We start from the raw sequence: 26528 nt of genomic DNA on the forward strand, positions 1-26528 counted from the left end.
TAAAGTGGTTTGAAATTATATGTAAAATAACGTTTTCAAGAAATGTTTGTGCAGTATTTTTTGTTTGCAAAATATTTTGTATTGCAAACATCCTAGCTAGTTATCTTTCCTAGTTATTCAGGGGTTGGCTTACACTTATATTACATATGTGAAAAACAAGACAGAGAGATAAGTTCAACCTGAGTTAACTAAAATTTGCATGCTTCTTAGCCAATGGAAATTAAAATAACTTGCCCAAATTATACAGTAAATCAATCATCTGGACATGATGAAAAACCTTCAGCCTCTGAAGCTCCAGCTCATTTCACTGAACCATTCTGTCTTTCATAAGGATTTTATGACTTTGTATATATTGATTTTTTTTCTTGAAAGAGTAAAGTCTCCCTTTCAAATTCCATAGTAAAGTGTTTATTTATCAAAACTAGAATTGTTGAGTATTTAGGAAATAAGGATATCATTTGTTTGTTCTGCATCTCTATCTCCTATACTCCCAACATCACCATCTCTTTCTCCTTAGCTTATAAACATAAATTTGCCCAAGAGTCTTCAACTTTAGGAAATCTCCTGACTCTGTGACTTCATCTATGTATTACTTTATTACTCCTTTTCTTTTCAGTCAGATTTTTTGACAGAGTGGTCTGTATTCACTGTCTTCCTTCTGGCACTACCCAATCACTCCTCAATCCACTGAAATTTACTCTTTCCCAACCAATCAACTGATATGTTCTATTAAAGTGTATCAATAGATCTTATTCAACTTGCATAACTGAAAAGTATACCAACTGCTGTACAACATAGCACCTGTAGTGTGGTACTGCAATGTGCACTTAAAATTTTGTTAATAGAGTAGATCTCATGCTAAGTGTTTTTACCACAAAAAAATTAAAAGGGACACAGAGAAACTTTTGGAGGTGACAGATATGTCTATTATCATAATAGTAGCGATGTCTTTGCAGGTGTATGCATATGCCAAACCCAACAAATTGTGTGCATTAACTATGTGAAATTTTTTGTATATATTATACTTCAATATTTGTTTTTAAAGTGTATCAGTAGCCTCAGTTATCCCCAACTCCAAAGGGCATTTTAAGAATTTATCTCTCAGGATCGACTGATGCATCTGACTTTGTTGACTTCTCTCTTTCTCCCTATTTTGGCCCCTGTCCATTCCTTCCTTATCGCTTTCATGAACTCCTCCTGCTTTGTCTCTTTTCTAAATGTTGGAGTTTCTGAGTTCATCCTTGGTTCATTGTTTTTTTCATGACAGAGCTTCTCTTTGGACTGTCATCTACTCTCAGGATTTTTACTATTTCTGTATCCTAGTGATTTCCAAAACTAAATCTCTATCCATGACCTTTTCTCCAGGTTTCAGACTCCTATTTACAAATACCTGTTAGACATTCCCAATCTTGTGAGATCCACAGGCTAATATGCAAAGAACATTTTACCCTCAATCCTGTTCCTTTCATATTCCCTGTCATTTAATAAATCAACATTCACCAAATCTTAAACCTGAGAGTTTGCTAGTCTTCCATATTCAATTAATCAACAAGTTCCTTCAGTTATAACTCCTAAGCTTTTATTAATCTTGTCTTCTCTGCATCTATTATCTCCAACATAGTTTAGTTTCTGATAATTTTAATTCTGTTCTACTTGAGTTTCTTGTTTCTAGTCTTGACTTCTTCAAATTTATCCACTGCACCAAAGCCATAATAACCTGTGTGAAACAAAAGCTGACAATCATTCTTCTTCTTACAGCCTCCAAAGCTCTCCTATGTCAGAATAAAGTCCAAGCTTATAAAAGTGGCTACAAAGACCTTCATAACCCAGCTTCCATTACCAAAATGTTTATAGTTTCCCATTCACATAGAACTTTATTAAGCCTTGACTGTTGGCTCTGTCTGGAACATTCTTCTGGTCTCTACCCAAGGCAGTTATTAGCACTATTCACCACCATTTCTAAATATTCTCCTCCTGTTCCATGGTAGGATAACATTCCCTACTTCCTTGAAGTTAACCATGATCATGTGACTTGCTTTGACCAATGAAAGGTGAGTAAAAGCAATGTGTGTCACATCTAAGCAGAAGCTTTTAGGACCAGATGTGCGACTTTCCATCTCCCTTCCTTCTGCCATGGCAACTAGCTACATTCCAGGGAGTGGAGTATATGTCAGCTTCAGTCCCTGAATCAGGGCAGTATCCTGAGATGGACATGAAGTATAAAGGAGAAATAAACCTGTGTTGTTTGCTTTAAGCCCTTAAGAATTTTGAGATATTTATTACTGCAGCATTTTCTAAGCTATCCTGACACACACATCTTATTCTAATCTTTTGATCTGGCTAATTATTACACATGCTTCCAATTTTACTTGGTTGTTGCCTCCTTTCAGAAAGTTGTTTTTTTTTTTTAAATTTCTAAGGTTTCCTCAACTGTAAAATGGGGATAATAGGGCTGCTATAGGATTAGAAAGGTTAATTTACATAGAATATTTAAATGGTAAGTATCTAGATATTGGCTTAATAAAATGTGCCTTTTTAAGTGGTTGCCATTATGATATGACTATGTCAGTTCACTGATTCCCATCTTTCCATTTTGCATTAAATTCATATGTATAACTCATATCCTTTATAAAAGATCAAGCTAGCCAATATCTTTCCCCAAATAGCTCTCTTCGTCAAAATACCAACATAATTGCCAGTTTGGGGACTGGAAATGTCCAGAATAAAAAAGGAGAGGGTGCAGACACCATAGCCAAGCTTCAGCTTCGGTGAGTGGTCAGGGTGTTCATGTGATCAATGTCTCTGAGCTTCATTTTCCTCATCTGTAATATAAAAATAGTAATATGTAAAGTTTTGTTTGTTTTGGTTTGGTTTTGGTTGGGGGGACTGCTTTTTAGGATTGAAGTAAACAACACACAGAAAGAGATAAGGAGTTTAGCATCCTATCTGGCACAGAGTGATGTCACAACATGCAATTCTCATTCCTAGTTGCTATTATGCTCATCATCTGTCATCTCGAATCCTAAAGAAAGTTTGTCCTCCTGGAACTATGATTAGGTTGTAACTGTGCCTTGCCTCTGCTACAATTTCCAGGACTAGAAGCTCCCTGAGGGCAGGTATTCCCACTGCATTACATTTATCAAGAATGCTGAATATAGGGCTCAGTAAATATTTATTGAATTTATTGAATCAAATGTCTTGCTTAATAACCCAAACCCATACGATGAGTCATTGTCTTGAGGACAGAGGTGGGGCTACATTTGGAGACGACACAAATCCCGGTCCTCTCGCAGTGGGGAGACAGCCGCCTTGGCGTGCTATTTGTCTAGGAAATTGCCCCTCCATCTGAATTGCTGGAGTTGCCACCTACGATGTTAGTGATTATTCACAAACACTAAGCACACATCTGTATCAAGAGAATGATGGGTGTGTCTTCTGGACAGTGAGATACCAACTACCTTATCTGCAAGCTTCAGTTGACTGAAGAATTCGAAACACTTGGGAGTTGAACTCTCTGCTCCTGTTTTCACATGGCGGCCGCGACATTGTGCCCATGCAGCCACACACACAAAGTGCCGGAAAGTACTTGTGGAGCGCTACAGGAAAGCAACCCGTGCAGTGACTGACAAAAGACTATATTATAAAATGAGAAATTCTGTCACTCACTATAGAAAACCTCATGGAAACAATTAGCATTGACATTTGAGAATTTGGGAACCTGGCTATAAAAGCATAATGTATTTTGTCTGCACTTCATGCTTTGATCAACGTTCAGCAGAGAATGGGAGCTCTAAAACAATCTATAGAAACATAAGAACCTGCAAAACAACCACAACCAGGAGGAAAAATAAGAGAAAACTTCTCAGAATATTGGATGCGGTAAAATAAGCCACACAGAAAAATTCATCAATAGCTTCCGATGAACTAGTATTAAAGGGAATTCATGATTCTTTTTCCCAGCCACATGGTTCATATAAAGAGACCCCTAGGACTAAGGTCACATGAATATCATGACAGTCAAGTGCAAAAGAGACAATTTGTCCTTTTTGATGTGATGCCTGACTTGTTCAAGTTTGCCCTCCGGATGCTATAATCATTGCAGGGATCTCAAATGATCACAGGAAGGGAAAACCAGAGGCCTTCATCCTACACAGGAAAGATATGCCATTTGGCAGGACACTGGCCCCTCAGGCCACACCAGCACTTTCGGGCTGTGACCGCCAGCAACAGGGCTGTCGGCTCCATGTGATCTTCGTGTTTTGCCTCAATGTGTAAATGCACTAGTCTCCTTCCTACCTGATCACACACAGGTTCCAATTAAAGCAGCTGAAATGAAGACTTTGGATTTAATGGAAATGTTTTTATTAGCCAAAATAAATACATTCATACAGTAATTTTTGAAAGTACATTATTTTTGGTCTAGTTTGCATTTTGCTTATTTTGTCAGGCACAAGAAAAACTCTTTCTGGCCAAAAAAAGAAGTATTCAAAAAGAAAACGTGGAGGGAAAACCAACAGTTACAAGAATATTTTGTTCAGACCTCTTCCTGAAACTTTATTTGGAAACTCATTTTAGAAAACAACACATAATCTACTAAGAATTTTTAAAGTGACTGGGAATTTTTATTCTCAGTCCCAATGTTCTGACCCAAACTTTCTCTTCTGGCTCTAATGGCCAAATTCTGCACTGACAAATGCTTTTCTATCCACAGCCTCTCTGGATTTCATGGTAGATAAAGTTATTCCAAGATTTTAGAAATTGGATGACTTTTTGGTTCATTATGATTCTGTGACAAATGAGATTCTGTGAAGAGAGCAGTGAACTATCTAATTTCTCCAGTGACTTTTTTTTTCTGGCCCAAACAATTAATTAAATTTTGTTGACATAGAAACGTTGGTTGCTTACTTGTATTGCTTAGTGTGTCAGAATGAACAAAGAAGAAAAAAAGCTGGACTTTGAAATTACCCTGGGGATTGAGTTCTGACTCAATGTCTCACCAGTTGCATGAAAGCTACATAACAACTCTGAAATCTAGTTTTCTTTCCTTTCCTTCCCTCCCCTCCCCTACATTTTCCTCCTCTTTCCTTTCCTTCTTCCTTCCTTCCTTCCTTCTTTTCCCTTCTTTCCTTCCCTCCCTTTCTCTTTTTCTTCCTCCCTCTCTCCCTTCCTTCCTTTCTTCCTCTTTCTCTTTCCTTCCCTGTCTGTCTAGCTATTTATCTATCTATTATCTACCATCTATTTATCGAGAACTATCTACATCAAAGGATCATAACCATATGAGAAGCACCTTGAACAGTGCCTGGAACATAGTAGGTCCTCCATAAACATTAGTTTCTGTTCGTTTCACCATTTTGCCATCTGAGCAAACCCAGTGTGTTGACGTGCGGAACATTCAAGTAGCCTGCTCACACTTTGGTGTGTATCAGAATCACCTGGAAGTCTTGTTAAACCCGGATCCTTAGGTCCCACCCCTAGAAATTCTGGTCCAGCAGGTCTCGGGGTAGCCCTGAGAATTTGTACTTCTAACAAATGCCCAAGTGATATTAATGCCGCTGGCCCATGGACGTACTGTGAGTGTCACGGACAGTTCTAACAGATGGCAAACATGTTGCTTCTTGAAACCGTGGGTTAAATCCATTTCACCTGCCTTGACTAATCAAGGTGGTTCTAAAAATTGCATGGGGATTTCCCTGGTGGCACAGTGGTTGAGAATCCGCCTGCCCATGCAGGGAACACGGGTTCGAGCCCTGGTCCGGGAAGATCCCACATGCTGCGGAGCAACTAAGCCCGTGCGCCACAACTACTGAGCCTGCACTCTAGAGCCCACGAGCCACAACTACTGAGTCTGCGTGCCACAATTACTGAAGCCCATGCTCCACAACAAGAGAAGCCACTTCAATGAGAAACCCACGCACCGCAACAAAGAGTAGCCCCCGCTCGCCACAACTAGAGAAAGCCCGCGTGCAGCAACGCAGACCCAACGCGGCCAAAAAAAAAAAAAAAAAAGACTTGCATGTCCTCCGAGAGGCGTGTAGCCTAAACAAGAAGATGTTTGCCCGAGTTGTTTTCTAGGAACTTGGAGTCAGCTGTGTCCAGTTTGAGCTGAGCTGGTTAAGACTGGATAGGTCCACTTACCCCCGAACTGGGCATGCACGAGTGTTCGGTGACCTTTTGACATCAAAGGGCCACAAACTCCACCCTCAGAGCAACGTGCAGAGGGCCGGTAGACCTGCAAACCTCAGCATCTGAGCATTTTGGCTTGCTGTGCACCGGGCAAAAGGAACCTGGCTGGGTAAAAATCTCTTGGACCAACTCCAATTGATCGGTGTGCTCTGTTAGAAGATTCTGAGGCGATATCAAGCCTGGGTGAGGTTGTGGTTTATTTATTTATTTATTTATTTATTCCTTCCTTCATTTATTCATTTATTTAAGTATAGTTGATTCACAACATCATGTTAAGTGAGATTGTGTTTTTGGAGTGCAGAGTGTGTAACGTCCCCAGCTTTTAAATTGAATGCATATCCAATGCTTTGCTAGGCTTCGGTATTAGACGTCCTTACTTTTCACTTGTAAGGTGACAGGGTCATTTATTATTAAAGCTTTCTTGCTTCTTCATATTCATTGTCAAATTAATTTATGTATATCCATGCATGACCTACTCTTTAATTTTAAGAAAAAAGCGTATTTTCAAGTGGGTCAGTTCATTGGTCGATTACACGTATGCGGGGAATCATTTAATATGGCTGCTTAATAAAGGAAGGACTGCTATGAAATTCATCCTCTGCAAGCTCTAGAGCAGAGGTCCCCAACTCTTTTGGCACCAGGGACCGGTTTCGTGGAAGACAGTTTTTCCACGGACAGGGTGGGGATGGCTCAGGCTGTGATGTGAGCGATGGGGGCGATGGGGAGTGACAGATGAAGCTTCGCTCGCTCGCCTGCCACTCACCACCAGCTGTGCGGCCCGGTTCGTAACAGGCTGTGGACCGGTACCAGCCCACGGCCCGGGGGATTGGGGACCCCTGCTCTAGAGAACTTAGTTGATGGTAAAAGCAGGAGTTTCCGCCCCCCCCGCAGGGTGTTGTTGTATTTATGAAAATGGATAATCAAAGCCGTTTTGAAGTGTCATTCATTCTACTCCTTTTATGTGTGCGAAGTTTCCTCTTTGAAATAACCTATTTGTTTGTGTTGATAGAAATTAATTTGGCACTTGCAAATGTTGCTTCAAGGATAGTACTATCAGTTGTTTTTAAGCTTTCTTAGGCTCTTGGGCCACTCATATTGTCATGAGCACCACGGAGGGAAATCTCCTGGTATTTGTTTTGCTCTGCATCTTACAGAGCTGTCTTTGAGATCAAAGAGATTCCTGTGTGAGAAGGAGGTCCACGGAGTACAGGGTGAACAGGCAGCTGATGCCAAACAGGCAGGGGAGTCTGGCTGCGGAGACCAACCTCCCAGTCACCAAAAATATCATCAGCTGACTTACGGAAACAAGAATCACAGGATTATAGCGTTTTGAAGCCCAATGGTACCCTAGAGGAAAGCCTAAGCTGACATTTTTATTTCACATCTAATTATACTGAGGGAGAGAGAGCATACCAAGGCCACAAAGCCAATTGCAAAAAAAAAAAGTTTATTAAAATAATCACAAGTAATGCTACCAGAAACCCTTAGAGTCCTGGTCCAAGCTAGAGTTTTCCAGAATAAAAATCAAGTGAGACGTGCACCATTAAGCAGCCAAATATAAGTGGGGAAGGTTTGAGATGCTATGTGAAGGAAAAAAACAAAAGTCAAGAGTCCTATGCCAAAAAAAAAAATGGAAATGAGATTTATCACCATACTCCTTTTATTTATGTCTACATGCATGTTAAGAATGAATTGGAGAAATAGTCACTGAAAAAGTCCTTTCTACTGGGACATCTTTTGTTCTTTTTAGGAACAACTTTCACCAAAGTGTGTCTGCTTTCTGTGGTGACTTCCAGGGCATTAGATTCAACAAAAGACCTATGAAAAGATGACTCTGATCACCAGGATTAAAAAAGCATTAAGATAGGATCCTTTATAAAGAGACTGGGGAGAACATGAAGGAAAAATTTTGCTAACTTTATACTCTAGTGTATACTCTAGTGTATAGTGTGGTATTCAGCACTAACTGTGGTCCATACCTGGCTTCACCACAAGACTTATGAAGTTGAGATCACAGTTCTAAAATAGACCTTATCCAAGCAGATCTGTAGACTTCGGATCTACAAATTAGAATAAATACAGTAAAACTGTGTAAAGCTACAAGTTAATATGCACACACTGGCAAATAAGGCCCCCAGAATTAAACCCTACAGAAGGAAACTCAAATTGCCATATTTACCAAACGGTGAGTAAACATTTGCCTCCTTTGCCAATTGCTGATGTAGGTTCTTGAACAATGTAGGTACCTGTTGACTTATAAGGTTGACATTGATTCCCTGATTGCCGTGAGAGATGGTTAAAATTGATTTCACGCTCTAACCAAAAGGCTCATATCTCTACTCTGGGAGGAGTAGGTGGCTTACATGACTGAAAGCCAGGGTGCTCTCTGTGTGATCAGGCCCTGCCAGTGTGTTTGTTTGAATCATTCCTAACAAAGTTAGTGTTACTCTAGGCAACCAGGGATTGTTTTTTTTGGATATCATGCTGTTGCACTGGCATATATGCCAGTATTCAAGAGGAGGAAATGATAATATAAAATCAGCAAGTAGGTGCTTTGGTATATATCCTAGGTGGACTATTCACTATTTCCTAAACGACCATGCTCTTTCACAGCCATGTTAATTACTCCAGCCTAGCTGCTTAGAAATACCCATTCTTTTCCCAACAATACACTCTTATTTGCCCCTGAATCCTGAGGTTCCTTTCTCTTTCCTTAAGTATTAGAGAATACTATATTCACAGCATTACAAATTGCTTTTCTCATTTAACAAAATATTTAGGAGATCATTCCATATTCCATCACTCTATATCAGCATATAGTATTTTTAATCCACTACAGGTTTTCCATCAGATAATCTATTTATCTTCTTATTGAAGGATATTACTTGTGTCCACTGTTTGTACAATTACACAGAAGGCTGGAAAGCTTGAGTTTGTGGGTATGTGTCTCTGAACACATGTGAAAGTACAGCTAGAAACTGCTGGGTTAAAGAACATATTTATGTTAAATTTTGGTAACAATTTCCAAATTGCTCTATCAAGTGCTCGCCACAATAGTAATAAGGATTTAAGTGTGCTTGTTTGCCCCGCACCAGAACCGACCCCCCCTCTATCAAACCGTTTATCTTTGTTCATCTGACCAAACTCTGTTTATCTTTGCCCATCTGACAAGTGACAAATAGTATCTTTTTCTTACTTTAGTTTGCATTTCTTTGACAATGACTGAAGTTTAATTTCATTTTACAGAATTTATAAGGCACTTTTGTTCTTTTATTTTGAGTTTCTCCAAACCCATTTTTTTAAAGTTCATGTAGAGGTGGAGAGTATGAATATTTTTGAATAATAATCTTAAATACAATCAGAACTTTATTTTATTCTGTTCTATTTCCCTCCCTCTCCTTCTCCATGCCCCCACCACCCCCAGCTGCATCTTTTATATTTATCCCTGTTGATCTTCATCTTGTTTGCTTCAACCATTTGTCCAGCCTGTTTCGTGATGCCGACATTCACTACAGCCTCGGGCTTACGTCCTTCCGTGAGCACAGCAGCAGTCTTCTTCATTCAAGTTTCTGTCACCATGTGCAAGGACCAGAGCCTGTCCACTCTAGACTCTGTGGCCCCGCCCATTCTGACAGAATGTCCCACGTGGCCTCTGAGTCCTGGGCTTCCTACCTGTGAGCTCTGAAACGTACTTGGGAGAACTCTCCTGCACAGGAGCTATAAATGGGGATATTTCTACCGTATTTAAATGAGTGCTATTCACCCCCATCTCTCACCGCTCATCCTGCTTCTCATGGTTGTTTTTGTCAGCTGTATACTCAGCCCTGGTGAGTCATCTTTTAACTACAGAGGGAAAAGAGATGAAGGAAAAGCTGAGGGAAACAGGTTCCTGATTTAGTTTATAAAACCCACTGGCTGAATGCACAGAAGTTCCGGGTTTGTTTTTCCACCAACAGGTGTCTGAATGTTATGGAGTCATCTGATTGATCAAATACATTCACAAAAAGTTTCTTTTTTGTGGTAACTTTATTTACTGAAAAAATAAAATGGACCAATTGAATGAACTGATCTCAATCCCCTTTGCCCTTCTCTTCATTCCTTCTTATGGTCATCTGATTTGCATCTGCAGATGGTTCAAATTTATTCCTTATGCAAATTTAATTCCTTAATATATCCTTTCAGATCTTTTCCCCAAATCTTTTTAATTGGGATGTGCTGCCTAGATATACCCACAGAGCTACGTCCCAGGGCACAAGAGATGTCCAAACCTCTCTCTAAAAGAAAAAAGGGTGGGGTAGTCAGGAAGGGATAGACTTCTTTAAAATCACAGCATGTCTAGACTTTATGCCCAAATACATTGGTTCATGATGAAGTAGTAAGTAGGACTTTTATGAAAAAATATATGGTAGAGAAAACAACACAGAAGCTTACATCCTTTGAAAATTGGACATGGCATAGGGTTCAGGAATTGTCTGGCCGTGGGTTGTTTACATGTGGTCTGAGCATTTTCTTAATGTGATCCTGCACTTAAGTGTATATAGGTTCAGCCAGAAAAGAGAAAGATGAACATCAAAGTTGTTGCAATGCCAGAAGAAAATTATAGGGTGTTTCCATGTTTGAAAGATCACTAGCTTTCACTATTGGTTTGGGGCAATGAATTATCCATAAATAAAAACCTTAGAGACCTCTGACCAAAAACATATACTGTGTTTACAAAAAGTACAAGTTCAGTAAGTAGCCGCTCCTATCACAACAGATCAAGTGTACTCAATTAGGGAAAAGAGTCGAGGAACTAAAGGCATAAAGTAGCTTTGGAAACATTCTGCCAACACATTACAAAGTTTCCTTTCTAAAATGGATTTATTTCTGTTAGAAAAAAAAAAACAAACAGGAAAAAGCCTTTAATGACTAATTTTATTTAGAAAGTCCTATAAATAATAATCACTTTCATTTATTGCTGAGCACTATACTAAGAAGTTTACATGCATCATTTCACATGAAGCTCATGATAATCCTGTTCATTAGTCAGCACAGGCTCTGCAGCTGTGACAAATAGACCTGGAAAACTCAGCACAATTAACAACACAAAATTTATTCTGATCCATCTTAGGTCAGGTAAATTTCCAGGGTGGTCATTCTCAGCTTCTAGGTCACTCTGACAGGGGACTACTAATGATGGCACAAATTCTCTGGACTGGAAGTGACACACATCACTTTTATCCTGGCCCACTGGCCAGAATTAGTCATGTGTCTAGGCATAACTGCAAAGGAGCTTGGAAATGTGAAGAAGTACATGAATAGTTACTGAGCCTTAAATGTCTTTCCCACAATCTGTAGAGTAGACATCATCTCCTATCTTAGTTTATATATAGCTTATCTATAGCTTCTAAGCTAAAGAGAAGTAAATCTGGAATTTAAATCCTAAATTCCAACCCACTGCTCAAATCCGGGAGCCATCTTTGTTTTGTGAATGATGGTAATGGTGCCCTATTCATATTTGTATCTTATATAATAAATTCTGCCTAGTCAAATGAGTTGAATGTAGATATAATATGGCTTTTTTCATGAATTAATTCATGTGATTATTTCTGAATTCCTCAATTAGATTTTAACTGACAGAGCCCCAAACTTATTCCTACAATCCCAAACACCGAGCATAGTAAATGCTCAATGAAAATGTGTTAGTTGATTGACTGAAACACTGATTTGTATTTTTACCTTCTGATAGCAGATGGAGAGAGAAAATATCTTAAATAAAGGCCTTTCTAGAAAAATAAGACATTTATTTTTATTTTTCTAGGCTGGTGTGATGATTTTCAATTTGGGTCAAGAAAACAGCCTTTTAAAGTTATTGAAGGCTAACACATACCAGCAGAAAAGGAAACATTGCCACCAGTCGATCATCATGACTTTATATGATTTGGCTATTGTGTTCTTTATAATGCATTATTATTTTCAATTTCCAAGATAGTTATAATTTTGCATGATTTTTTACCAGATTTCTTCCCTGTTTTTGCATATTTTTTATTTTCTATTATTTTTCATATTCTTCTGTCCTCTTATTTTGCTTTTTTTATTTCTCCAACTCTCCTCTTTTATATTATTTTTAAAATATTTATTTATTTATTTGTCTGCATTGGGTCTTAGTTGCGGCATGCAGGATATTTTGTTGCAGGGAGCAGGCTCTTCTTTGCGGCCCATGAGCTTCTCTCTAGTTGCAGTGCCAGGGCTCTCTAGTTGTGGTGCCCGGGCTCAGTAGTTGTGGCGCATGGGCTTAGTTGCCCCACAGCATGTGGGATCTTAGTTCCCCAACCAGGGATCGAACCCACATCCCCTGCATTAGAAAGCAGATTCTTAACCACTGGACCACCAGGGAAGTCCCTCCTCTTTTATATTATTTTTTATCTTCAATCTAGTGTTTAAACAGTTTTGTTTTTTTCATAATTGTTCCTTTTTTCTCAGTTGTCAAGAGGTTTTCACTTTACACCTTCAGCTGGACCTTTTAGTATCCCAACATCCCTAACGCTATTCTTAGTACCAACGTATACTTAAGTGATACTTATGGATTTGGAGGGTGGTGACATCAACTTTTTATAACCTCATTACCAATTATATTCATTTTCTTTATTTTTTTCAGTTTCTATGATAGCATGGGTTTTTTCTGTCCTTTCCTTTCTTCTGTCCTTCCAAAGAGATCACACATCTCCTCTAACATTCCATCTTTAATTATGTGATGCCTCTAATACCCTGTTTGTGATATGTCTTTACTACTCACTTTCTACAACTTTGATATAATTATGTGTTAGTGCACAAATGTTCTTTATTGTTTTTCCAATTATGCCTCTTGGTATAAATTCGTCTGTTGATACTTAAGTACTTTGAATAAAATGACCAGGTTATGCTCAATCTGCTTGGGCATAAATTGCTTTGTTGTAGTTGTTTTTACATTCAAGCATGATTAAAGTTGACGACATTAGTAATGTCACAATCTCATGATGGTTTTTTTTTTTAATGGATGAAGAAGTTTTTATAGAGAGTTTTTTCAGGAGGAGAGGATTTATTTTATTTTTTCTTTTATTATTTTTTGATAAACCGAAGTATACTTGATCTACTATGTTGTGTTAGTTTCAGGTGTATAGCAAAGTGATTCAGTTATACATATATATCTATCGTTTTTCAGATTCTTTTACATTATGGGTTATTACAAGATATTGAATATAGTTCCCTGTACTATACAGTAGGTTCTTGTTGTTTATCATGATGTCTTTTTAACCAATGAGTTACTTCCTTTAAATTGTTAAGCTAATTAGCTGGAACCTCAACACTGGCATTGTAATGGTTGCCATAAACATGCCTTTAAAAATTTTTTTTAGCAAATATTTATTGGATGCCTACCGAGCCCCAGGCATTATGTTGGGTACTCGAGTCACATCAGAAGAAAACCTAGACAACATGGAGACTCTCATAGAGCTTACATTCTGGTCCCGGAGAAAGAAAATAAAAATAAAGCAAATAGGGTTATAAAAGATTATGAGTCACAAAGTTATGTGACTTAGAAACAAGTAAAGAAACTTAAGGTATCTGTACTCTCAATAGTGGAGTCAGGAAAGCATCCCCTGAGGCAGTCACATTCAAGCAGCTGTCTAGTAAAAAAGAAGATTCTTAAAGTAGGAACAGCGTGGGGTCTTGAGGGAGAGAAGAACTCAGTGTGTCTGTACTGAGAGGAGTTTGAATTTTATTATGATAGAAATGGGAAGCCCTTGAGTTTTAAGCAGGGAAGCAGCATGATTCTATTGATATTTATGTTTGCATCAATATGTATTCATTAAGCGCCTACTATGTGTCAGTCTCTGTTCTAGGCATTGGAGATACAGCAGTAAACAAAATAGATACAAATATCTTGTGGTATAGAGATTTCATTCTAGTGTTTAAAAGACATCCCAGTGATTGCTGGGTAGAGAAGGAAGTGGGGCAGAGAAGGTTGTGAGAAGACCAACAGGAAATCTATCACAGGAGGCCAATGGAGAGATGCTGAATGCAGGAGGCCAGCTGAAAGACTCACTACCCTGGGATGATTTTATGAATAAGATAATTTGAATAGCTATCCCCTGTCCATTAGAAGTAAACCAGGGCAAAATTGAAAAGTATAAAGGTAAAAAGATTACAATATACAACAGAGTATGTACACTAATCATTAAATCAAGATACATTGTATGCAAATATCAATTCCATATGGATTAAAGATCTTAACATAGATAAATAAAGCCATAAAATACAGTATAGAGGAATCTTTTCCCAATTCTGGGGTGAGGAAAGCCTTCATAAGCATAATGTGAAAACATAGAAACAGTAAATCAAAAGAATGAAAGGTTTGACTATATAAAAATAAACATTAAAAAATCTTTATAGAGCAAAAACACCACAAATATAGTTTAAAAACAACAACACAGAGGTCGAGAGGAAAGATGGCAACACACAAAGTGTTAAAAGATAATACAGAAAGACTTTCCCCAATATCAATATAAAGCATTTTTCTAGAAACACATTTTAACTTCTGTCATTGTTAGCAGGACATAATCCATCTAACTTGAATGCCTGCTACTTTGCTCATTCAACAAAGTTCAACAAATATTTATTTAATGCCTAACATGTGCTAAGTGCTGGAGAGACCAATATGGACAAAACAGATGTGTACCACTCTCATGTAGTTTACAGTTTAGATTTGATACCAGTGTGATAAAAGCATTTAATAATAATCATGGATGCTATAGGATCATCTCTCTATATCCCCAGTAATAATAAATAATCTCAATGTCTTTGCTTTTCTTTCCTCACAGTCCTATAATTATTTCCATTGTTCTTTGGAAATATAGTCCTCATACTATGAAGTTCCAAAATGGAGCAATGGGCATTTTCTGAAGGAATACTTCCTATTTCCTAATTAACCATCTTTTTAACAAATTTACTGAGCTCATACCCTGCACCAGGCTGTAATATACACAGGGACTAAAGGCAAATAGATATGGTTCTTGTGCTCGAGGAAGTTACAGTTTTGGGGGAATACAGACTAATAAATCAACATGTATGTACTCGTAGGTACATGCTATGATAGAGAAACATACGGGACTGGATAGGAATATAGAGAAGGGACATCCACGTCAGGCTCGGGAGTAAGGGAGAAGTCCATGGGGCGTCTGCGTTGATGGTAGTAAAGTTTAATCAAAATTTTGAAAGCCAAGTAGGTTTCAAGTGATGAAGCAGAGGGGACATTCTCAGCAGAGGGACAAGAATGTTCAGGGGCTCGCAATAGTGAAACAATATGAGGTACTTGGGAAACTGCTAAAGAGTAAATTGTTCATGATAATGAGGAGGAGCCATTAGGAGAGAAGATTGCCACAAATGGACTTGGAGTTCAGAAATAATCCTTCAGATGCAGTGTGGCCAAATGTTTGCAGAAGAGTAAGACTGGACAGGGGATGAGAAGTCATGGAAGGCAAGGCCCCTGACTGAGGGCAAATATACGGTTGGATTAAGAATAAAAGAAGTGCATGTCGGTAAGACTAAAATTTCAAATAGTGATGGTGGAGAGACCATTATGGTGTCAACAAAGATGAACATGGATTTTGTTCTGCTCAGTTAGGGTCCAACTAATGTTAGGTAACCTGAATGCACAATGGACAAAGTTAACAAAAGTTATGAAACTTTATCCAGAAATGCCAAGTGACCTAGGAGGATTAAGACTTTAAGCCATGCTCTGGGGCTAAGCAGTAGTACAACAGTCAGAGTGGAAAGTAATGAATCCTCATAGATAAATAGTTACATTGGAACTGTCCATGTTTGGCGTCCATCATTCAAAAATGGATTATCTAAAATTTTTACCTGGAATAAAGGTCAAAAGCTGATTTAGGGGAGAGAAGAGAAGGGGAGAGAAGAGAAGAAGCAGAGTAGAGCTAAGAACCCCAGAGTTCCAGGATGGAAAAAGAGGTAGACCAGTAGGACAGAGCATTGACCATCACAGCCTGGTCACTTGAATGCATAGAAGATTCTATAGTATAAACTGAGATATCTAGAAATATCATATATAGGCAAAATATGATGATGATGATGATGGCAAGGAATTTTGTGTGTTTTGTTCATTGATCCATCCTCAGAGCAGTGGTGGTACACAGTAGGTTATAATAAGTATTAGCTGAATGAATGACTGAATTTATTGATAACACTTGACAGAACGTATCCAGGTAATGGAGCAAATTTACTGAAAAATAAAAAACCAAAAACAAAACTCCAGAAGAAGGAAATACTTCTTTAGCTTTACTTTTGAAAGGTAATGTTATGGAACTTGCTTACAAATGAAGATCTAGTACTGAGAATGGGTCCAAAAAGAAAAGACTTTTTTTAAAAAAATTAATATATTTATTTATTTTTGGCTGCATTGGGTCTTCGTTGCTGCACATGGGCTTTCTTTAGTTGCGGCGAGCGGGGGCTACTCTTTGTTGTAGTGCGCGGGCTTCTCATTGCAGTGGCTTCTCTTGTTGTGGAGCATGGGCTCTTAGGCACGTGGGCTCTAGAGTGCAGATTCAGCTGTTGTGGCGCACGGGCTTAGTTGCTCTGCGGCATGTGGGATCTTCCCGGATCAGGGCTCAAATCTGTGTCCCCTGCATTGGCAGGCAGATTCTTAACCATTGCGCCATCAGGCAAACCCCAGGAAAAGACTTTTTGAAATAATAATGTACAGAATGTGAATACATCCTAAGAACCCACAGTTAATTAGCACATTTTCCCCGGTTTGTTATGTCAATGCACAATATTGAGTATATATTTAATCTGAAAGGCACAGAACAAAGCAGAATATCTTCCTCTGCAGCATCTTGTGTGTCAGTAGACTTTGGCTTTAATTCTTAGCTGTGTATTTTAGCACACAAGACCTATTAGGAGACACATGACCACATATAGTCCAACAAAGGCTTAACTGTTTTGATACCATCTATATATTAGGAATTATCAACATGGAGAGTAATCTACATTTTTTTAACCCATCAGTTTACAGATACTCTTATGTTGCCTCATTTGCTGGTTGGAACAGCTCCCTATGTAAGCAAAACAGAGGTACCATATAGATAAGCGGCAAATGCTCGGGGAGCTTACAGGATTTATTCTGGACCACCTGACTGGAGGCCGAGCTGGGACTTAAATTTAGTGTGCCCAACCCAAACAAGCATTCTTTCCAATACCCCACACAGACAAATTTCTAACCACAGTTGAGTCACATTTGAAAGCCTGGCTATGGCCCATGGTGCACAAGCTTTCAGTCTGGTAGTTTAAATGCCAGTTGGCTTCAGTGCAGAGCTTCAGCCCAGTGACCCAGTGCCGAGGCTCAGAGTACATGGTGGAAATCTGGGGATGAATCCTGAGGCAAAAGTTGACCGTTTCCAGAACAGCAGGCACTGGAATCCCTACGTGTGCATTTTGTTCAGGGAAAGTAATTGCTCTGAGGTCAAGACAGAGCATTGAAGCCATAGACTTCTACGAGCTTTCTTTCATAGCACTGATCCTGGCTAAGATCACTGGGCAACACCAAGCAATTCACCTTTAAATGAACAGTATAAAAGACTGCAAGTAGCCACTCCAAAATTACTTTATGAAGCACTTAAAAAATACTACGATACAAAAATAAACTCATTTTTCGATCCTTCTGTTATATATCCCAGAAAACAGATTCAATGTGATTTTTATAAAGAAAAGCACATTTTATTCTAGACCAGGAGGTTTGGTTTTTCATTCTCCTTTGTCAGCTGTGAGACTCTGATCAGGCACTTGTGTTTCCTGAACCTCAGTTTCCTTGTAAGTTTAAAAAAAAAGATCTCTTCCATTTCTGTGATATCATCATTTGTGTATTTTAAATATTGGGATTTGATTGAGGTATATTTTGAAACCTGAACACTGAAAATACCTAGAGCATAAAAATAAGTCATAGAAACATTGAATCATATTAACACCTGTCAAAACTGGGGGTTAACAGGAATATATTTGGAGGTACGACTTCTCGTATCTTTTTTTTTTTTTTTCCAATCTGAGGTTTCTTGAGTCCTTATTCATTTGCCCAAGAAAGCTTAATTTAGAATTGGCCTCAGTCAGAGTCTTTAGGATTGGTTAGGAACATCTTAAGTGCCACTTAAATGCCACCTTCCACTTCCTGGGCAAGAGTGCCTGGGCTGGCATAGCCCCACAGCCCAGCAGGGCAGCGATGGCTGTGGTAGGAGCTTCCGGGGGTTGCTGTTTTAGCCCCTGAAATTAGTGCCTAGAGAGCTGGAAATTCCAGTATTCTCTGATCAGATGGTCCGGAACTGGAAATAACAGGAGTGAGAAGTTCATGAAAGACAAGGCTACAATCCCAAGGGAGATTTGCACAAGTGCTGCACCCGACTTTCAGCAGAAAGGATTCCTACTCCAGTCCTCCCTGGCTCTTTCCCTCTAGATCGTCTGTCTTCTCCCAGCCACAGATATTTAATATGAAATCCCACGGCACCTGTGTCTAGACCCCAAGAGAACTCTGACCTCACCTCACCCCCCACCCCTCTTTCATTGTCCTTCTTCTTCCCCATCTTCTCTCCCTTTGTTTTTCACCTCCCCTTCTCTCTGATTGTAATTCCGCTAACATTATATACCCCAGCAATACTCATGTACTTCTTGAAATGTCGGGCATGGAATAAATACAAAACAAAATGGGCAAACTGAATCTTTCGTCTCTATGTTGCCAGGGGAAAGGATGTGATTTTGCAGAGCGATTGTCAGTGTCCCCTTTCCTATTAAGACCCTATGCCTTAGCAGGTAGAGCAGCCAGGCAGCCAGGTGGCCAATAAGCGTTTCAGTGAATTGTCACCTTCCCCACCTGGAATGCCCCTCTCCTCTCCGGGTTGTGGTGAGCAATTACCCATTCTTCAAAACCAACTCAGATGTCCTTCATGAAGCCTTTTTTCCAACAGATACCCCTAAGCGGAGTTAGAGCTTTCATGGGGGTGTCCCACTAAATTGTTTTCTTTCCCCGTAGAGAATTAAGCACATTATATTGTAATTAACTGTGCACGTGTCACCTCTCCCCACACCCTCCTTCCCCACATTACCCCAGAACCTGAGTTGAACTGGAGCAGAGCCATTTCTTAGTTATCTTCTTGGCCCTAGGACAGGTCTGACACATAGTAAGGGCTCAATAGATCCTAAACAATGAGTTGAGAAGGCAGCTGAAGTCAAGTTAGAGATGGGGTTAGAGACGCCAGGGGCCCAGCAAGTGAGTTCACAAAAGTTCAAAGAGCGGGGAGGCCTTGGGGAAGGCGCTCATCTCTCCGTAGTATATTATTAGACAATACCTACAAGGTAAGAAAGTTGTATGTTTGTGCTGTGAAATCTTGAAGACTATTGTATTCAGCACAATGGGATGAACTTCCTATAACTGTTTAGAAGAATAAAGGCAGGGAACAATTCTTGAACATCCTTCAATGATAAGAAAAGAAAAAGTTCCCTCTCTGAAATCTCAGATAAGGATTAATCCCCATTACTGAATTCTGAGTTAACTCAAACTTCCAAGTTTCCAAAATTCAGGAATGGAATATTTAGAAGGAAAAAAAAAAATCTGTAAACTGCAAGTGGAGCAGCGCTGAGTGCCTCCCAAACGTAAAAGAATTGTAATCTCTAGTTTTCTGTCCTTTAAAAGAAAGCTTGTAAATGATGCCTCCACCCTGCATAATTAATGTAACGATAGGAAAAGCTATCACTTCTAACTCCTACAGTTGACGAGACGGGGAGATGTCCAGGAAGGCTGGGAAAAGCTTGGTGTTACCGCACAGTTTCAGGGAACAGATCTCTCTAATCTGTGTGACTCACGCACGTTGGACTTGAGTCTGAAGCTCAAGACAATTTCACAAGAGATGAAATTTAGAATTTTTCAAAGAGAAAATAAAACATCCTTCATGTCTGGGCAAGAGCACTGGGCAGGCTCAACATGTGCTTGTGAACATGGATATGAGGACTTATGCATGTTTGGAAGATGCAGAAATTTATACATATGTATTACAATTATCTCTCTGTATTTTTTAAAATTTTTATTGGAGTATAGTTGATTTACAATGTTGTGTTAGTTTCTGCTGTACAGCAAAGTGAATCAGTTACACATATACATATATCCACTCTTTTTAAGAATCTTTTTCCATATAGGTCATTCCAGAGTATTGAGTAGAGTTCCCTGTGCTATACAGTAGATCCTTATTAGGTATCTATTCCATATATAGTTGTGTGTACATGTCGACCCCAGTCTCCCGATTTATCCCTCCCCCTCTTTCCTCCCTGGTAACCATAAGTTTGTTTTCTACCTCTGTGACTCTATCTCTGTTTTGTAGATAAGTTCATTTTTACCGTTGTTTTAGGTTCCACATATAAGCAGTATCATATGGTATTTGTCTTTTTCTCTCTGACTTACTTCAGTCGGTATGACTATCTCTAGGTCTCTATTTTTTTTTTTTTTTTTTAAATTTTATAGCTACTTTTACTTTTTTTTATTTATTTATTTTTGGCTGTGCTGGGTCTTCGGTTCGTGCGAGGGCTTTCTCTAGTTGCGGCAAGTGGGGGCCACTCTTCATCGCAGTGCGCGGGCCTTTCACTATCGCGGCCCCTCCCGTTGCGGGGCACAGGCTCCAGTCGCGCAGGCTCAGTAGTTGTGGCTCACGGGCCCAGCCGCTCCGTGGCATGTGGGATCTTCCCAGACCAGGGCTCGAACCCGTGTCCCCTGCATTAGCAGGCAGATTCTCAACCACTGCGCCACCAGGGAAGCCCATAGGTCTCTATATTTTTGAGGTACAGGAATTTGTGAGCCCTGACATAAAAGCAAAAAAAAAAAAAAAAAAAAAAAGACATCAGGAAGTCAGCAAAATGGCAGCATAGTCATGGCTAAGGTGGAATATGTGAGAGCCTGAAGGTGACTTGACCAACGAGCTGAGTTATCCACTGAGGGGCGCAGGCTCAGCCCAGCCCCGCTAACGAGCACCAAGACCAGACTTGAGGAGAGACGTCAGGCCTTACATGCAGAAACATGCTCTGAGAAGACGCAGCTGCAAAGGCTGCTGGTTCATCAGAGGACACGAGGAACAGCAGGTTTGACAGGAATGGCATTCGTGCTGCTGACAGCTCTGTCCTGCTCTAGGCCCCTGCAAGGCTCTCAGGGAAGTGGGACAAAAGGGCATTGATGTTCTTTGGCGCTGCCTGAATGAGACAAAGTTGTGTAAGGGCCCAGCGGGCGGGGAGCATGAATGGCATAATAGAGAGCAGAAGCCCAGGAGAAGGGATGGGGCAGGAACGTTTTCCTACATCCCATCACACAGTCCCTAGAATTGTTCCCCATATACACGGGAACCCAGTCAATATTAATTAGGAAGAAGGAAAAAGCACACTTAGAAGCATGAAGCACCACTGAAAAAGACTGAACGTGGTGAGAGAGAGAAAAAAAAAAAAAATAGGGAAGCAGACTCATTTGGAAAGTTGGGGTCAAATATGTAAGCCTTCAGCCTAACTGCAAAGCAGAATCCGAGCTTTTTGCATAAATTCTGTTTTAAGATCTTAAAGCAGACAGGATTGAGTCAGCAACTGCAACAAATAAAACTTTTCCTTTGTGTTGCTTGTTTGTTTTCTCATGGAAGGAAAGGGAAAAGATAAGGTCTGGAACGTCAGACGTTGCTGCAATTCTGTGTTATTAATGAACCGGGGGCCTGAAAAGCAAGAAGCTCATTAGTGGCTTCTGTGGAGAAGTCTGGGGCCCTGGATGCTAGAAGGAAATGGAAAAGCTGCCAGTTAACAGCAGGAACATCTAAATCATCACACTTAGGAGGAGAACTGGAAAAACAAGACAGCATTTTACCCTCCACAGAAAGTTAATACTGAAAGAAAGCCTTCATTGAGTATATGCACGGATTGTCTTAAGTCAGACTGCTAGATAAATAGCTGCTGTTGATGGAGGCAAGAAGATAAACAGGCATTCATGACAGTCAGAAGGGCAGGGAGCATAGACTGTGCGGTAGAGAGCACTTTCAATTCTAGATCACGAATCTAGATCCCTGGGCAGGACTAACTCGGAAACAACCAGCTGTTTGCCCCTCGGTCTGTGGCAAATACTATGCTCAGCTCAGCCTATTCAACTAGGACACAGTGTGGTGGTCTGGGTCATATCACAAAACCAACCAACCAACATTTATTAAACATTTACCATGTGCCAGGTACCATGCTAGTTACTGGGGGGAGGGGGGCGATGCAGGGAACCATCCTTCTTCAACAGCACTTCCCATGCATTTGGAAAATCAACAGCATTTCCCATGCATTTGGAGAATCAACAGCATTTCCCATGCATTTGGAGAATCAGGATCTAAAACATAAAAGGATACTCAGCAGTGCAGTTCCTAGCACAGCACTGAATGGTCAAATTGTGATAAATATTCCAAGGGTTGAAAGGAGGGCAAGACTGTTGGGGTGTGAGGTATTTAAATGGACCGTTCAGAGACTAAAGTCCATCTGAGGTGAAAGGGAGTTTAGAAAGCAATGCAGGCCATAGCTTTTCAGAAATGAGAAAATGGAGAAGTTGTAGTTTGTCCACAGTATCACAGTAGCTAGTAGTCTTACAGAGGGATTGAGTATTTGAATCTCAGATCCACCATGTATTTTTCCCAAGATATTTAACCTATCTGCACTCAGTTCATGAATAAAACAGGGATAATAATATCCAGCACAAAATAAAGGGAGAATAAAATACAGTTAGTATTATGATTACAGCTGTTATTCAGCTACAATATTCTTTCCCTCTGGTCCAGACTCAGCCTCAGAGTCCTTCTCAACACAGAGCAGCAGGCAGTCAGCCATTCCTAGTTGAACAGAGTTTCCAGTGATAGTAAACATATTTTTTTCAATATATCAATGAGGTTTTTACTGCTATTGATGACAAAGCTCTACAGACAGATAAAAAACCACTTTTTTTCAAGTTTGCACTCTAACTCCTTTCTTAATCCTACATTATTTCTTGGTTTGATTTGCAGTTTCCAAGCCCCACTAGATTACCTCCGTAAGTTCAAGCCAATTACTCAGAGATTTTGCAAAATATTCAATACCTGATTGTTCCCATAAAGTCTGCTTCAAAATGCAATTTACTTTTTTGTTTTCATGTGTAACCAGCAGCAGTGGGGTGGAAGTTGATTGTGTGGCATGTCATGAGGGGGGTTGGTTAGCTCTTTTGTACCGAGAAAAGCCGAGTTCCCCCACTTCTGCCTTTCAGAGGAGGAGGCTGAGGCCGGTTACGGTCACCCGCAGCTGCTTTAGATGCTACCCTCCACCATCGCTCAGCTACTTTGCATTGAATGGGCAGAGTCAATCCAGGAGTCACTAAGTGTTCCGCGTGGGAAGGGACCTCAGAAGGATTTAGGTCACTCTCCCAGCTAATGCACAGTTCCCTGTCACTGCAGATTGTCTTCGGAGGGAAGATGGAAGCTACCCACCCTGTTTATTCAGCAAGAGTGAATTAAAGACACGTTCATCCCATGAAGAAAAATCTAAACAGCTGGAGCAGGGGCACCTGTGCAAGAGAGAGAACCCACCTAATCAGTAAACTCTCATAGAGAGGCCGTCGGCTGTCTGCCCAGTGCAGTGCACTATTATATGGGTCCAATACTGTGGTGCTCTGAGAAGCAAGACAAGAAGAAACTCTAATTCTGAGTGATCAACAGTGTCCTAAGTAAAAGGAGAAATGTGAAAATAGCTGAGACTAAACATGCCTGCCCCACACGGTTCAAAGGGCATGTTTGCAACGCAGGAATGCCCAACTCCAGAAATGGGAGGATGCCAGGATGGAAGCCGGCATGGATGATGGTTCCCTCCAGACTGTCTAATGGGAAGAAGATGTGCTGTACCCAGCTTCATAATGGAGGGAATCTAAAGGGTTGCCGGTGAGATAGATGCTGATGGAAGTGCTAGGCTGCAGCCCATTATTTACCTCCTTTGATTCACTGAAGTGTAAATCATCAAAATGATACATAAATTTAATTGCCGGTGTCATGTAGTTATTTTTGAGGAATAGCCACAAATCTGAGATCTGGTATTTAACAAACAACTCAGGCTACCTACTCAGACTAAACACATAGTGTGTTTTCCAGGCTGTAATTTCATAAAAACAAAATGTCTTTAGCGAGAGAACAAGCTAGTACTATTGCTTTAAAAATCACTCTAGGAAAAGTTTCCTTACTAAAGTAAAACGTAGACAATCTCAACCATTTTGCTGGCTGGCCCTGATCCGCCCTGTTGTGCCATGTTATTACCTTCATTTCATTGACATCCTACATGAATGTCTTCCCTCTAACAGTCTCTGGGGGCAGATAAACTCCTCTCTCTTGTGGGACTTTGTTTCCCCGAGAGCAGAGGTTTGCAGATGTTTGGTTCTGGACTCCTTTACACCCTCAAAAATTAAGGAGACCCGAAAGATCTTTTGTTATGTGCATTATATTTATTGATATTTAATGTATCGGAAATTAAACATTTTTATAAAAATAACTGCTTCAAAACAAAAAATTTAGTAAGAAGAGTGGCGTTGTTTCACATTTTTGCAAATCTCTAACATCTGGATTCACAGAAGAAAACTGGATTCTCATATTTACATCCATGTTCACTCTCCTGGAATATGTTATTTTAGCTGATACTTCATAAGTATAAGAAAATCCAGCCTCATACAGATATGTAGATTGAAAAGGGAAAAGTATTCTAATAGCCTTTTCAAAGAATTATGGATATTCTCCTACTATTCTACTCAAACTCAGCTAGTAGTAATTTCTTAAACATTACTTGCAATGTAGAATCTGAAATATTATCAATAAACTTTTCATATTCTGTTGCACTAAAATCCATTGATCTATCTTGTATTTTGAATGGCTTTTACCCATGTATGATTTCATAAAATCATGCATTGGTCATTTACATTCATTATTATACAATATCTAAAAATCAGATGCATCAATGAGATCACAGTTTCATAGAAAAGTCTTAAATTCTTAGGAAGATTTCAGTTCACTGTGGTGGATATGTTTTCCAAAATTCTGGGTTTTGCTTTAAAACTTGCGTTTCATCATTGATGACAAGTAATGTCGGTGATTTTCCTTAAAGAGACAGGCACACTTTGTTCATTTTTGAGAAAATGTGTAACCAAGTCTGAATAACCATGATTTGTCTACCAGGCATTCTTTCAGATAAAAATAGTATTCCATGAAAAAGTAGCTAGGTCAGCCCACAACCTAAATAATTGCACAAGTACTCTCCCTAGAAATAACCACCGTACTTTGATATGTAGCAGACCTGATTTACATGTACTTCCCATAGAATATTAAAAACATGTGTACTCAAGGGTCAAGACAATAGGTTTACTAATTTCTGCTGCTTCAGCAAAGACAATTTAAGTGAAGCTGCTTTTTAAAAATTTATTTATTGTGACTATTTGGTGGTGATGAATACAATGACCACTAGTACCCTTTGGAGCCACTGCTTTGATTTGTGCTAAGGGACCAACAGTTTTACTCACCATTGTGTTTGCCCTATCAGTGCAAATGTAACACAGTGAAAATTGCAAATAATAATCTTAGTATTGTTATGGAAAGAATTTTGACCCGGCAGACACCATAAAATGATCTCAAGGACCCTCAGGGGACCAAGAAACAAAGTTTGAAAATTCCTGTCCTAGAGGACTTCAACAAATTTTGCAAGCCAACTTCATTAACTTGAAAAGGAAGAATATCCAAATGGATAGCAATCATTTAAAAAATTTCTTCATACGTGCTTTCTAATAAAGCCAATGGAACATCTCAAGATACAAGAATGCTGTGATCTCAAAACAAAACCTGTTCTTCTTACCCCACAATTTTTGCCCATAACTCTTGATTACTTAAATTTATCTGTGCCTCAGATCTCACAACTGTAAACTGAAAATAATAATGGCACTTATCTCAGAGGATTGGTTAGGAAGATGAGATATTTTCAGGTCAGAAGTGTACTAACACAGGGCCTGGCATGTAGTCAGTGCAAAATAAGTGTTATTGGCTATAATTTTTTCTATAATCCTTCATTAGCCTGCTTTCTCTCACTGTTATTCAAAATGGATATATTTGTGGGCATTACAGACATTTCATACTTCCACAACTGCAAGCTCTTTGTTGAGGACATCTCTGACTTATGAGTGTGAAGTTATTTACAATACTTTTCTGTGATAAAAATATAACTGTGCTTCTCCTTCTTATACTGTCCTCACATCACAATGCTGTTTGATAGTTTCTTCCTGAAAG

The 26528-nt window shown here is 39.5% G+C and overlaps 1 long non-coding RNA gene across 1 annotated transcript in view; it reads left to right on the plus strand.

The window, feature by feature from the left end:
• LOC137769534 (uncharacterized) overlaps positions 1–24569 on the plus strand; it is a 141060-nt gene extending 116491 nt beyond the window's left edge. Inside the window, exon 3 of the long non-coding RNA XR_011074995.1 lies at positions 23673–24569. This is a non-coding gene — a long non-coding RNA (uncharacterized lncRNA). The remainder of the gene's footprint in view (positions 1–23672) is intronic.
• Positions 24570–26528: the final 1959 nt, after the last annotated feature.

The sequence above is a fragment of the Eschrichtius robustus genome, chromosome 9 (genome assembly GCF_028021215.1).
Source record: "Eschrichtius robustus isolate mEscRob2 chromosome 9, mEscRob2.pri, whole genome shotgun sequence".
Taxonomy (NCBI): domain Eukaryota; kingdom Metazoa; phylum Chordata; class Mammalia; order Artiodactyla; family Eschrichtiidae; genus Eschrichtius; species Eschrichtius robustus.